The sequence below is a fragment of the Prionailurus viverrinus genome, chromosome A1 (assembly GCF_022837055.1).
Source record: "Prionailurus viverrinus isolate Anna chromosome A1, UM_Priviv_1.0, whole genome shotgun sequence".
NCBI lineage: Eukaryota > Metazoa > Chordata > Mammalia > Carnivora > Felidae > Prionailurus > Prionailurus viverrinus.
Window position 1 is genome coordinate 156,461,151 of NC_062561.1, and position 14,190 is coordinate 156,475,340.

Consider the following 14,190-nt stretch of genomic DNA (forward strand, 5'->3'; position numbering starts at 1 on the left):
GACCAAGTTGCGGAGAAGTCGGCTCTCACCCGCTCCGGGCCCATTCCCAGGAAGCTTGCTGCGCCTACCCCGGGACACAAACCGCCAGCGCTGACCGACAGCGTGGGCCTGGGGTTCTCGCAGCGTGCGCCACTCGCCGGTCGAGCCCGTCTTCCTTAAACCTTAAGCCCGCACAGGCCCAGCTCGCGGGCTGGGGACCCCCATCGCCCGCGAGAGCGCGACCCCTGCCCTCCGACGAGGCCCCGGCGCGCGGATCCCTCGGCCAGGGCCCCTCACCGCGCGCAGCAACACACTTGCGTCGAGCGCCCGGAAGCCAACTCCGCGAGCGAGGCTTCGTGCCCGGATGTGGGCCTAGCTTCCGGGAACTGCTCCCGCCCTGGCGGTGCCCAGGACTGAGTTCCGGGCTTCGAGGGAAGGTGTGGGGGGCCGGCCTGGAGCCCCGACACCGGAGCCTGGTTCGCAGAGAGCAGAATCGTTCGCAAGGGAGCGCCCTTGTGGGGTGAGAAATGTGAGGAGACACACGGGAGTAAAGGCCCTCGACTGAGCCGGGGATGACGAGGAATCGCGCCAGGTGCCTCCCGGCCGCCCTCAGGGCCCACACCGCTCAGCCCAACGCTGATCCGAGGGCTTAGGCGGACAAGAGGCCGCCACAGGCAGCTCAGGACCCTGGCAGCCCAAAGGCGGCTCGTCGTTAGGAAAGACTCAGGGACCTGCCGCCAGGTCACGGACCTCATCTGGGCAGGGAGCTCCTGAGCGAGAGCCGCTGACCAGGGCGTGCACCTGCACCTGGGACCCTGCCCCTGACTCTGCGGCGCCCAAGAACCTTGAAGACCGCGGCCATGGAGTTCTCCCCTGCCAGGGAAGGCGGAGGGGCGAGGGGGTGGGGGCGGTGGACGGCAAGGCACCAGTGAGACTTGAATTCCTAGACATCAGTGAGGGCAGAAACAGACCAGATGAAGTTAGACAGTGACGGTGGAAGGACAGAACCATACCGAGACAGGCACACTCTGGGAGTTGGAACTCTTAATTACATTTCTTCAAATCTTTGACCCCAAAGCTTCGCCCGTGACAACGTATGCCTTCTCCGCAAGAGGGTTTGGGGAAATTAAGTTTCCTGGGACTCTTTGATCCCTGGTATGTGGGCTCACAGAGGAAAGCAGACAATAGCAGCCGCCGAAGCACCTGCGATCTCTCAATATAATAAAATCTGGACAGTAATTGGAGTTGTTTCTCCTTACGCTTCCAGAGGGAGCTCAAACCTGAAGCATCAAGGTTATCCCTCTCCAAAGAGTAAAACAGGATACTCGCAAAATCTGCTAGAGACACAACCGCTCGCACCTAAAGGGGGTTCCCCCTTGCAAACGGGAAAGGCGATCTGGATTTTTTGTTTTGGTTTTTTCATTTCAGCACTCGAGTGGCCCTACGTTGGGGGCTTGCTCAGTGCGGTACACTCCTTTGACGCTGACGACTACACTAGAACTGCGCAAAGAGAAATCAGGCGAGGGATAGGGAAGGTGCTGAGGAGAGAGTGTTGGGCAGAAGTCTGGGAGATGGTGGGCCGGAGACACTCTGAGCCGGCGACGGGACCTAGCGCCGGTAAACCTCAGGACTCCCGGCCCTAGGGCTCTGGGCAAACCTGGCAAAAATACGGCCACGTGCTTTGGTTTTGCGTTTCAGGGCCACACACACACACACACACACACACACACACACAGCGGCACGTGTCTTTCTCTCCTGGTGCTGAGGTCCCAGAGGTTGTTGAGACAGCGTAACCCCGCGAGTTCCCGCCGAGCTCGGCCACTTGACCACTTCGCTCATGCTGGATGAAGGGTAGCTCTAGCGAGGGCAGAAAGAAACGCTAGCTGTGTGGGGATCCAGCCCCGTGCAGGGGAAGGGCTAATGTAGAGGCAGAGTCCGGGATGGGGCGGCATCCACCCTGGCTCGGGGCTCCTCCCCGCCGCCATTCAGTGCGGTCACTTGTCATCCTGAGCTCTCCCGGGTCCTCGTCAGGCCCCCGCTCTCCGCGACCACGCGACAACCCCCGACAGCCCGAGTTGCGCGCCCTGGTGGCCCCCAGGTGCCCCAGCCCTGACAGCCAGGGCTCACCCCTCACTGAAGCCTCTAGATACAAACGGCACAAGCGCTGCTTTTCTGCCTCCAGATCCGCGTCGTATCCTCCCACCTATCAATGACTCGCCGAGGTTTGGGGTGGTGGTTGTTCTTTTAAAAGTATATTAAAGGATCATTGGCGTCTCCCCGTCAAGTCATTACGCCTTTATCCCCATCAATTAACCACACCTCAGAGGGCTGCTATTAAGAGCTAAATTGAGCTGCAAAAGTAGGTATCCCGTTTCAGGCAGATGTTGTCATCTCCCGCAGAGCTAAGCAGCCGGCGGGGCCAGACCCGCAGCTTCAGCAGCTGCCCGGGCAGCGCTGGACCAGGTTAAGGACTAGGAAGTGCGGGACCAGAAAGGCGGTCCCCGTCCTCCGTTGTGCTGGTGTGCCAGGAGCCTGGTAGAGCGGGGAGGGCCCTAGCTCCCGGACTTCAAGCGTCGTGCATGTCAGAGGCAAGAGTCTCCAGAGTTGTGCCAGGGAAAACGCCAAAAACGAGCCGTGCGTTTTTGCGCAGAGAAGTAGAGTGGAGAATGTTCGCAAAGCCGGAGCTCCCCTCCAGAAGAGGGGCGTGGAAGAGAAGAGGGCAAAGTAATGAGTTTGGTTGGCAGCCTTATCCCAGCAAACCTCACCTCCTCTTCCCGCCACCTTTAGCCTCCTTTTTCCCTGGTAGCAGGCCCCCAGAACCTCAGACCCCCTGGTGAAAGAAGGCGCAGTGTTGTACAGGGATGCTAGCTATACATGGAACTAGGGAATCTGAGACAGAAAGGTGGCATTTAGGACAAAGGGGTTCCATAGGAACCGCCGCGGACTTCTATACGGGTGTGTCTTTTTACTCTTGCTCACCCCCAGTCACTCCCTAGGTCTTGGGGCAAGGCTGTCCCACGAAACTGAGAGCCCCCGGAGGCTAAGGGAAAGAGGGAATAGGGGACGTGGCCCTCGCTGCAGTTACAGGGCTTTCCTCCCGACAGTGACCACAATAAATTTAGCCAAGACTAAAGGAGATTAATTTCCCAGCATAATCCAATTAAAAGATTTCTAAAGTAATCTTTTGCGAAAATGAAAAAAAAAAAGTGCGCAGCGAAAGAGGGGACTGGTTTTGATGACAGTGATTTATAACCTCCGCACAGCTGCGCTGGTCCCTCGCTCTCATGCACGCGATTTGACCAAAGCATCCCGTCGGTGCCTCCAGTCGAAACCCTCGCCTTTCTGAAAGACAGCCATCCATCACGCCAACCTGGGCTAGGGTTGCTTACAAGCACCATAGACTTTTTTAAGCGCTATTAGATTTATGGTCTCTTTTTCGACGCCCATCCAGAGTAATTAGCACATATGTTCTAAATAGATGATAGTTTTGTGAGCAATAAAGCAATTACCCATCGTTGGAGCTGACAGTTCCTCCAACTAAACTCCAACCAGCAGCTAATTGGAAAAGTCATTTCAGCTCCATTGTCTGCAATTAGTCCTGCTAAACTACTACACCCCAACTAGCTGGTTTGAGGTTAATTTATTCAGTGTTGTATTTGCAGGAACGAGACACCGGCACGAAGGGACTTGCCTTTTGCCCCTCCAGACTGCGCCCTGCAACTAGAGGAGCAGGTGGGTGTGAGAGGCCAATATTTTGGGGGTTGGCATGATTCTCAGGGGAGGTAGTGCCTGGCCTCCTCAGCTTCAAGGTCAGTGTCCAGCTCGCTGAACACAGCAAACAGAAAAAGCTATTGTTTCTCCTACTGGGCAGTAACTGAAGGAAACTGCTCAGTTTGTGCTACAAAACTTTGGTTAAAAATAAGCATAAAAGAGGGGGGAACATAAGCATAGTAGAGGTGACAGGGTTCTGAGTTCACCTTTCCTCTCGCATACCCAGTCCTGACCCTGCCACCAAACTGCCCCCTAAAGAATAAACGTGGACTCAGACCCACACAAAACAGCAAAACTCTGTGCCCTCATTGGGGAAAGACAGCGTTCAATTCTTGGAGTAGTTCAGGGGAAGAAAAGACTAGAAAAGTCAGGAAGCCCTGCTTCTGCCTTCAGCCTTTCTGAACTCAAAGTCACTTTATCCTTGAAACTGGGGGTTCTCCTTGACTTTTTTCCTTTTTTTTCTTCCTATTTTCCTTCCTTCTTATCTTTTTTTCCTCTTTCCTTTCTAAAGTTAAGCCCAATGAATCCAATATTTGTGCACAGTGAGTGGAAAAAAAGTGTTAAACGTCAGTTTGACACCCCACCGGAGCTTCCAAATATCCAGCGTCTGGGATTCTTCTACTTAATTTAATCTTTATTAGAAAGGGCGGCTCCTACCCTCCTATTCACCAGGAAACCCCGGGAAACAGATCTGTTGGGGTTCAGAATTGAGGACGGCAAGGAGAGGAGTTAAAGAAGGATTAATCCTCTCCCATCCAACCTCGAACTTTGGAACTTCGATCTCCAGTAGGCTGGGGGACGGGGGAGGGGTTCAAGGTCCCAGCCCTGACAGCCAAGGGTCTCTGCAATCTGGAGCAGGGGGGCAGGGAGGCTGGCAGGTTGAGATGGGAACTTGTAGCCCTGGTAACCAAGTATTCTTCTAAAGGAATTTACAGCAAAGTGTCCCAGGCTCTGGGAGCAATGCGAATCTTATTTAAAAGAACATTGCGGGGGAGGGGAAGCATTTCTTAGGAGGTAAAGCCCAGTGCTTTTCAGTCCTAGAAATCAAAAGTCCTTTTCTGGATAGTCATTTATACTTCACCTGAGGGCTGTTTCTCCTTTTTAAAGTAAATGTGATGCTTAAGGAAGACAACTTAGGTGGTATTTTAGTTAGCATATGAGACTTACTAGAATAATTCTAATTTCAAATTTCAAAACAAATTGTAACCAATTTCTCACCTTCAAAGGTTTGGAGTTATGTATCTATAGCAAGAAAAACTTTTAAATTGCCTAATGTCAGGCTCTTGTTTTCCACTTATTTATTGTGTTTTAACCAATTTAATTCCAAGAAAGACCGAAAAGAAAATATATTGGGGAGAAATTGAAAGCAATGGTCTCATGTTACCCTATCACCTCTCTCTCACCTGTCACACAGTCTCCACCCTCTGAAAAGAAATCCTCCTGTCAGTGTGACTTCCAGTTGAAAATGGAAAAGAAATGAGATGTTTTCACTAAAAGGCTGTCCATCGTGCTCTCAATTATTTGTTTTTTTTTTTTTTTACTAATATGACATCCCGCAGAGTGAGGACAAGAAAGAACTGAAGGACAAGTGGCTCCAAGTATCACCTAGACTTGGTAGAGAATCTTCATGTGGGTGTGTGCATATTCCTGTGTAAAGGCAAAATAAGCAACCCAATCCGACCCTGCCCCCAGAGTGTATAGGAAACATTTACATACATATCCATGTACTCCGAAAAATCTCTAAGCACATGTGTGCAGAAATGTAGTCCTACGCAAGCTCAGCTTGCACACACAAGCTCCACACACATGTATTCACTTCTGGACTAAAGGCATTTCATTGCTCCCATAGTTTCTTTCCATTAAGAGTGATTAGATAATGTCCATTCAAAGTTGCTGATCCAGAGAGAAAATAAGAGTAGATAAAAGGAGATTTCAAGTGACCTCCTCGTCCCTTTCACACCAACCTGAGCCCTAGAATAGCCAAGGATCAACTCACACAAAAGCCCTTTCCTTTTGCTTTTCAGCTTCAGAAGATTTCATGCAAAGGGTTAAACAATAAAACAGAACTATCCTCAAGTTTTGTTAGATCATGCTTTTGGAATACTTTATTAACTCCTCCCATAGTTGAGCTAGGTTTATTATTCACCTCTGAAACGAGTAAATAAAATATACATAGCATAACAGAAGGCATAATTATTTATTGCTCCATGTGGTTTATATCAGTGGTATAGCACGCTCATTCTTTTTCATTTAAACTTTACCTAATCCCCCTCTCTCCTTGGTGATGGAGGACACTGTGATAAACATATCTTTCCACTGACAGTTTAGAAGGAAATGTCAGCTTTATTATTTAGATCAACCTTCTGATAGGTAAATACTATTGTAATATGACCATAGTTACCAATGGATCTGCTGGCTTTGTGAGTCAATACTTTTTCACCAGTTTCTTTTATAGGCAGTTAAGAAAGTGACATTAAAGAATTAAACATATCCGAGCAGAATTTAATCAGTGAATGTCCAACTCAGATCTACTCTGATGGGCTAATCCTGCAGTAAAAAAAAAAAAAATAGGTGTTCTGACAGCTAAGTATTAAAAGAAATTATTATATGGTGCAGTTGATTTATTGTCAGGGTACTTTAACAAGCTTCAAACTCATTTCAAAATTCCAACTTTTCATCCAGACCCAAATCATTTACCCCAGGAAAAAGAACCACGCGGTTATTCTTCACTCTAGTCTCCATTTAAAATTTAAAAATACATTCTGTAACACAGAAGTCTCTAGTTCTTTCTTTCTTTTTGCATAAATGCATTTAGATAGCTAAGGCTTGATTTCTACAAAAAGTAAATATTTGTCCCTGGCTTCTCTAGTGTACTAGGAATGATTGTCACTTTTCCTCCGATAAAAGGCTTGATTTGCATCCAAAGGTCAGCACTTGCTCTCCTGCCACCCTCCCATGGCTACTCCTGGCCCTCTAACGGGAGGCCCAAGCAGAAAGCGGAAGTGCTTCCTTTATCTCTCTTTCCAAAACACATGCTTTAAATGGCTGGTTTGTGATAGAAAACTAAACCGTTTTCTAAGGTAAAGCACTTATCTCTGGACATTCTGACCCAAAGGTGACAAAGAAGAAATGCTCAGACTACCAGAGTGATAGTGAATATGCAAGCCTGCTCATCCGTGGTTCAACCACAAGGGCAGGCTAAGAGCAGCCAGTCCAACAGAAGTTCAGCTCCCAATTTGGCCTTCCCATCTTTGTTTTCATTTTGACAAAGGCAGAAGTTTTTACAACTGGGCAGCCACAATACAGACTGAGTTCAGTCTTGTGAGGGGGTTTTCCTGACTTAGGCAGCAGCTTTTGCTTATTTGTTTGGGTTTTGGTTTTGGCTTTTTAATAATCACAAAATATTAGGCAGGCATTCCTGTGCCTCTCTCTATCCTTCAAAGTATCATTCTAAAGACAATTTTAAATATATCTTCTTCAACTGTGTTCCTCCCAACCTGAATCTCATGCCAAGGGAGACTAATTGATTTGCACCTTTAAAACAAGCTCTTTGGGAAAGGTCTGCAGTAAGAGCAGTAGAACTGACCTTTCTCCCAACAATTGCAGGCATACTCATTTCTCCAGATGGGCTTGATAAAACAGGGTTATTTCTGTTCTGTGGTCTCTCTAAACTGAAAAATGCCATTTTAACAATTTAGGAGGTAGGAAAAACGTATGAGAGAAAATTTCCTACACATATCTGGTCATTTGCAGGGTCTCAACCACTTTTGAATTAGATATAGAAAATTTTTTGCAAGGCCACCTTGTTCAATGTGATTTACCAAAAAGCCAAAATGAATGATCTAGTGAGTTTGGGGAGAGCAACATGCCAATATCAAAGAGGTCATGGGATTGATGAAGAATAATTCAGCCTTCAAGGAAAGAAAGATTTGGGATAGCAGGGTGTTAATCAACTAGAAAGTCTGCTTAGATCCAGACTCTGGGGCCTGGAATGCAAGTCAGCACAGTATATGCCACCACCAATCTCTGCTTCTCTCCTTCTCCCCAGCAGGTCATAACTGTTTACCAGCGATCTGGCTGGGAGAGATCAAGTGTTGGGTGGAAGATATTTTAAAAAGTGATTCAGGCTGAGCCATAATGCTAGCAACCCACAAGGGAAATTGCAAGCTTACAACCTGATTCCTCTTTCCCAAGCAGAGGGGTAACTTCTCATCATCTCTTGGGGGAACCACACTAGAGACTTTATGCACATTGAATGGGCCTGTGGGGACCACATGGCCAGAGAAAGACTTGAAAAGGGAGACTGGGGATCCCAGACCCTGGTGAGCTTTTCCCCATCCCTAGACCAGCCTCACCAGGTGAGAGAGACCTTGGAGAGGACCGAGTATATATGGTCACTGGGCTGGCAGTCTCAAGTAGGGTACTGAGGCAAGGGCCACAGTGGGTCTAGGTCCAAGAGCTACCTCTATATGCTTAGACTTAAAGGCAACCAAGGTGGAGGACTTAGTTGAAAAAGGAGAGAGAGAGATCTGGAGAAGAGGCCTAAAATAAAGGTGGAAATTGCAACTGTGTTTTCTTCTCCTGCAGTTGAGTAGGCCTGGACACTTGCGGGGAATTTCAGTTTGTGGACCTACCTACTCCCACAAAATATGATTATTTTTATGTCCTCATGGGGCGCATAAGGCCCCAGGACCAGTGTGCCAAGTTGAACCAAGAACAAAGGAGAGCTTCGCAGAGAGAAAGCAGAGCTGCCCAGGACCTGAGCTGACCCCTCAGTCCCTCCATGGAAGCCATTTTGCTGGGGCTGAGGCTGTGAGCACAAGAGGAGGCACACCCACACAGTGTGCAAACGCGATACGGAACACAAGGTCCGTAAGAAGAATTGAGCCCTGAGTGTCGCTCGGGCTGTACAAGTCCCAGAGGGGGACAGCACCTTTCTTCCAAAAAGCTCGGGTTTCTTCCTGCCCCCTGGCAAGACAGAAATTTCGCACATAGGGCCGGCAGAAGAGCGATCTCTCCACTGCTCTGAAAAGCCGAGATTTTCCACAGCTACGGTCACCACCGCCAACAGCCCCCATCTTTTGGATTATGGCCGGTTACTACATCCCTTTTTCCCTTCCTCCTGGAGGAGGGGGTGGCTTCGCCTGAAGCTTCGAGGGCCCCAATTCTCCCCATTCCCAGGGTCATGCCGGATCCCAGGGGCCTCTTTCATGTTTGGAAGCTCAGGGTGGGGGCTAGCGGAAAGAGCCCACAGTGAGGGTGAACGGGCGCCACCGCTCTCAGGAAGTCTCAGCTCGTCTTAGCGCCACGCCTTGTCCCTAGCCTGTGTGGCGGGACCGAGGCCAACCCAGTCCGGCTGGCTGAACCTCTAGCCCATGCAGCCCCGGGGCGCGGCCCGAGGCGTCGACTCCCCCCGCCCCCTGCGCCCGCCCCGCGCGCCCTCTGACGCAAACGCGCGCCCCTGCCCAGCGCAGAGGAAAGCGCTCTTGTAGGTTTTAATTGAGGCTCTTCCTTTCACGCACACCCCCTCAGTCCCCACCCCTGGGAGGTGACCCCTCCCCGCCCCAGCCCTCGTGCTGCCGCGCGAGGAGCCAGGCTGGGCTTCGGGGCTAGGGATCTGATGCTCGGTCGCCGCCGCCGCCGCGGGTTCTCCACTCGGGAGAGCGGCTTGGTGTCCCTTTTAATCCGCTGACACTATCGCCCACATCAAAGAGGCAGCCATCGATCGCGTTACGTTAGGGGATCCCATTACAAACGGCGCCCGCAGGTGGGCGGCGGGAGCAGAGCTCGTCAGGCTCTAGCCATAGCCAGGCAAGGCGCGGGCAACCGGGCCAGCCCAGCCGGACCCCGCAGCCGGTTCCACCGCAGCTCCGGCTCTGCACTGGCGGCACGGATGCTAAACGCCACCCCCCCTCCTCAGCCACCGCGCTGGAGGCCCGGCAGCGGTTGCCCACTGGTGGGGGGGGGGGAGCGGGGGGGGGGGGGTAGGATGATGGGGGTGGGGAGACCTGTTTTGAATTTGGACTGAAGCTCGGCTGGCAGGATCCTCAGCTGCAGAAGGGCGCGACGGCCGCGGTCCCTGTCCTCGCGCTTTGGCGGGACAGAGGCTGGGTGAGGGTGGCTCCTGAGCAGGCCCCGCGGAAAGTTCTCCTCATCCCGCCCTGGCTGCCTGGACTCCGGCCCCGGCCTGCCGAGGCCAAGAGAGTCAACGCCTCCTCCCGGCCTGTCCGCGTTGCCAGCCCCGAGTTCAAAAGAAACAATTATCATTGCGTTACTTGCCTGGTGGAGAAGGACTTGGCGAAGTCTCGCTTCTGGTGCCCACGACTCACGGTCCAGGGTCCGAGGGTGGCTGGGCCCGCAGACCCGGCGTCCAGCGGGCCTCCGGTTCCCTGGAGCTCGCTTTCGCCGCCTCTTCCACTCGCTCTCTCTCCACGTTCTCTTTCCTTCTCCTTGTCTCCCTCTCTCTGCCTACTTCCTCTACCCTCGACTGCCTTTCTCTGTACTAGATGGGGAGTAAAATTTAGAATTTGGATATAAAAAGCTTGTCCTTTCTTTTTTCTCTCTTTTTAATCTTCTCGTCTTTTCTTTCTTCCTTTTCCTTTTTTTTTCTTTCTTTCCTTTTTTCTTTTTTTGTCTTTTAATCGTGTTCGTTTCACCTTTTAATTGACCAGGAGACGTGAGAGCGTTTATTTGGGGGAGAAGGCCGAGGACAAGGAGCTCCTGCCTGCCCCATTCGCCTCCTCTCCGTCAGCTGCGTACAATGGGCCGCCGCTTGCAGAGTGCATTGACTGTCTCTCCATTATTCGAGCTGGAGGGGCTGTGGGGCAGGCACGGAAAAGGCTTTATTCTGCTCTTTAAAATCATCGCTAGTCACTAAGCGGTCGCTGACTCCCGACTTGGAGGCTGGAGTGACCGGGAAGCGCAAAACGCACCGCGAACACGCAGCGTTTCCCAAACCCCTCCCTGGTGAAATTTAAAGTGAGAACGAGTATTAAAAAACAAACCCTACCTCTGTCAATACAGCGTGGCCATTTGCTCCCACCTTTACCTGAGGGCGTGTTGAGGATCGGGATGCTGGAGCTGAGACAAACTTTTACGCTCTCCCGAGTCGAAGGGCGGGCAGGCGAGCGCGGCTCCCACCCCCAGCGGCTGCCGCGGCGGCTTTGTCACTCCGCACAGCTCCGCACCCGCCTGAGCCTGCCTAGGGAGCGATCTCAAAACGAGGGGGGTGCGAGTGTGCTATTGGAGAATATGTAACTAATAGAAGTATCATTTTCCCCAGTACGATCTTTCAAGGAAAAAAATCCATTGAAAGAATTTTCAAAGTGCTGTCTCCGTTTGGAGAAAAGGCGCAGGCTGCCTGCGGGGAGGGGAGGAGAGACCCGGCTGTGCGCCTCCCGGGCGCGGCTCCCGTCCGCTAGGTGGCAGCCAGAGCCAGCGATTCCTGCAGGCCCCGCGGCGGGACCCGCTCCTCCCTCCCGCCCCTCCTCCCACGACCAATCGCCTTCGGGAATCGGGGTCTCTCTCTCTCTCTCTCTCTCTCTCTCTCTCTCTCTCTCTCTCTCTCTCTCTCTCTCTCTCTCTGTCTCTCCTCGCTCTCGCTCTCTCGCTCTCTCTCTTCTCTCTCCCCATCCCTCCCTCCTCGGTCTCTCTCTCTCTCCCTCCTTCCCCCTCTCCCCTCTGTCCTCTCTCGCGCGCTCTGTCTCTCTCTGTCTCTCTTTCCCTCGCCTTCCCTCCCTCTCGCTCTCCCTCCCGCTCTCCCGCTCTCCTCCCTCTCCCCTGCAGCTCCCCCCTCGTCCTCTCCCCACTCCCCTCTCCCCCACCTCTCCCCATCTCCCATTTTCCCTTGTCGGTCGCTCTCCCCTTTCCTCTTTTCCTAGGACTCTGACTTAACCGCACTAACCGCCCCCCCCATGAGGACTTACTACTGTTTTATTAATAATTATTTAAGCGTTGTTTGAAGTTTGGAACTGCCTGAGAATACCAAAGAGGAGAAAAGAAAGGAAAAACCAGACTGATTGTAAAGTTTATTTTTAAAATCATCATGGGATGAATAGGAACCGTTGATTCAGATTGATTTTGTGGCAATAGCTGCATATTCCAGGAGTGTGTTTTGTCATAATTAAACCTTTAAAACCATTATATACTTTGGGCCAAAAAATAGGAAGTCCTTACTTTGTTTCTTAAAACGATATAAAATGAGCAGAATCCACACTTGGATTATGCTTATATATATGCGAACGAAGAAAACAATTCAAACCCAGTATATTTCACGAATCATTAAAATGGTGAGAGTTTAATTCCCATTAAAAATTTCCCTAACATATTCAACGACACTGTCTTCACGCTCATAAAACCTAATTTTAAAAACTTTTCAGAAGAAATCAAAATAATTTTCTTCTAATTCTCTTTTACCCATTACAAGGCTTTCTCCCCCTCGCCATCCCTTCCCCCTCTAGTGTTCGTGTGCGTGTGTGTGTGTGTGTGTGTGTGTGTGTGACCATAGACGACCCATACTAATCAGGTCTCAGAGTAAATAGCAGCGCAGGGCGATCTCAATGTAAATTGCGCTTGTCAGAAGCACACCCCCCCCCCCACTTTCCCTCCTCCTCCCCTCACCATCCCCGTCAGTAGGTAGCTAAGAGGGAGGGGGAAAAAAAAAAAAAGAAAGAAAGAAAAAGAGGAGGGGGGGAGGGGCTCTCCAACCAATGGCGTGCGGGAGGCTTGGCTAACCTTAGACTCCCATTTTCTCTCCCCCCCGATTCAGGGCTCTGACCAGTCAGTCGCCTTTGATTATCAGTTGCCAGCAGCCCTTCTCTTGGCTCCTTGACACGAGCTCCATATAAGGCAGCGATCTCCATAGAAACGTGTCAGTTTCAATAGTAGTGTCAAAGTTCACTATATACAGACATTCGCGCAGATCCCCCTTTCGGAAACATTGCTCTGCGAGTCCTCCCGTTTAAACGCATTCAATTTTGGGGTCTCTCTCTCTCTCTCTCTCCTCTCTCTCTCTCTCTCTCCTCTCTCTCTTCTCTCTCTCTTCTCCTCCTCCTCCGCCTCTCTCTCAATCTCTCTCAATCTCTTTCTCTCTTTTCTTCCCTCTCCTCTCTCCCTTTTCTTTTCTTACATATTCTATTAGTTGTTTCCCTTGTATTCTTCTTCTTTCTCTTTTTCTCCCTCCTCCTTGTCTTTTACTCCATTCCTGCAGAAGAGAGAGGGCTAAACTTTAAAAAAAAAAAAAAAAGGAGGAGGAGGCACCCCCTTCGTATTCTTCTTATCGTTATTTTATACATATATGATTTTTTTTTGGAGGGAGGGTGTTGGTTCCCGGCTGAAGAGCACTTATTTAAAATACTAAAAAAAGAACATTTTTGGGCGATCTCCAGGGTTTTTTTAACTAGCTCTGTGTGTTATAGCAGAAGAAGCAGAAGAAGGAGCAAGAAAGAGGAAAAGAAGAGGATTATTTATTCGACCTACTTTGGATGTCTCTCGCTTTTTTTTTAATTGAAATTCTTTTTCTTCTGATTTTTATTTTTTCGATTTTGCTGTGAATTCGTCGCCGGCGTGAATTATCTCGTATTTTTCTCCCTCTCCGTCACCTCCCGAAAGAAGAAGGCAGCGAGAACCCGGCGCCACCGGCACAACAAAAAGAGCAAAGTGTGTGATCCTCCTCGCCGGCTGCCTCCCTCTCTCCAGCGCTGCCTTCCTGAATGGCTGGCTGCGTCCAGCCCTGGACCTGGCCCCCCGACACCAACGCGCCCTGATCGCCGCCTGCAGCCTCGCCCCGCGCCCTGCTCGGCTCACCGCGCTCCCCTCAATCCCGAGCCCAGCGAGGGCTCCCGCCGGGACAGCCGCGGCGGCGCGGGCGGCCCCGACCCGGGCTCGCGCTCCGGCTGCGGCCCCGACTCCAGCTCGGACTCCGGCCCGGGCCCCGGCTCCTCCAGCGGCGCTCGCCGCTGCAGCTGAGGCGGCGACTCCAGCGGCGCCTGCAGCCGCGACCTCCTCCTCCTCCTCCTCCTCCGCCTCCTCCTCCTCCGCCGCCGCCGCCGCCGCCGCCGCCCTCGCCGGCTTCCTCTATGTCGCCTCAGCCGGCGCGCAGCGTGTAGCCCGAGCGGCCGGCGGGCGGGCGGGCGCCCGGCGCGGGTGAGCGAGTGTGTGTGAGAGTGTGTGTGTGCGCGGGGGTGCGGGCGAGGCGGAGGGCGAGTGTGTGCGCGCGCCGTGGCCCATGCCCGCCGCCCCCGGCGCTGCGCCCCGCGCCGCTCCCGGCTGCCGCCTGTGCCATTTCTGATTTTGCAACTTGGGGAAGAAGAAAAAAGCGAGAGAAGGGAGCTTGCTCCGTGGGGGGGGGTGGGGAGGGGGGGGAAAGGAGAGCGTGGCCCCCCCAGGATCGGAGCGCGGGGGGAGCGGGCGAGGGGAGCAGGGGTGTTGGGGGGGGGAGCC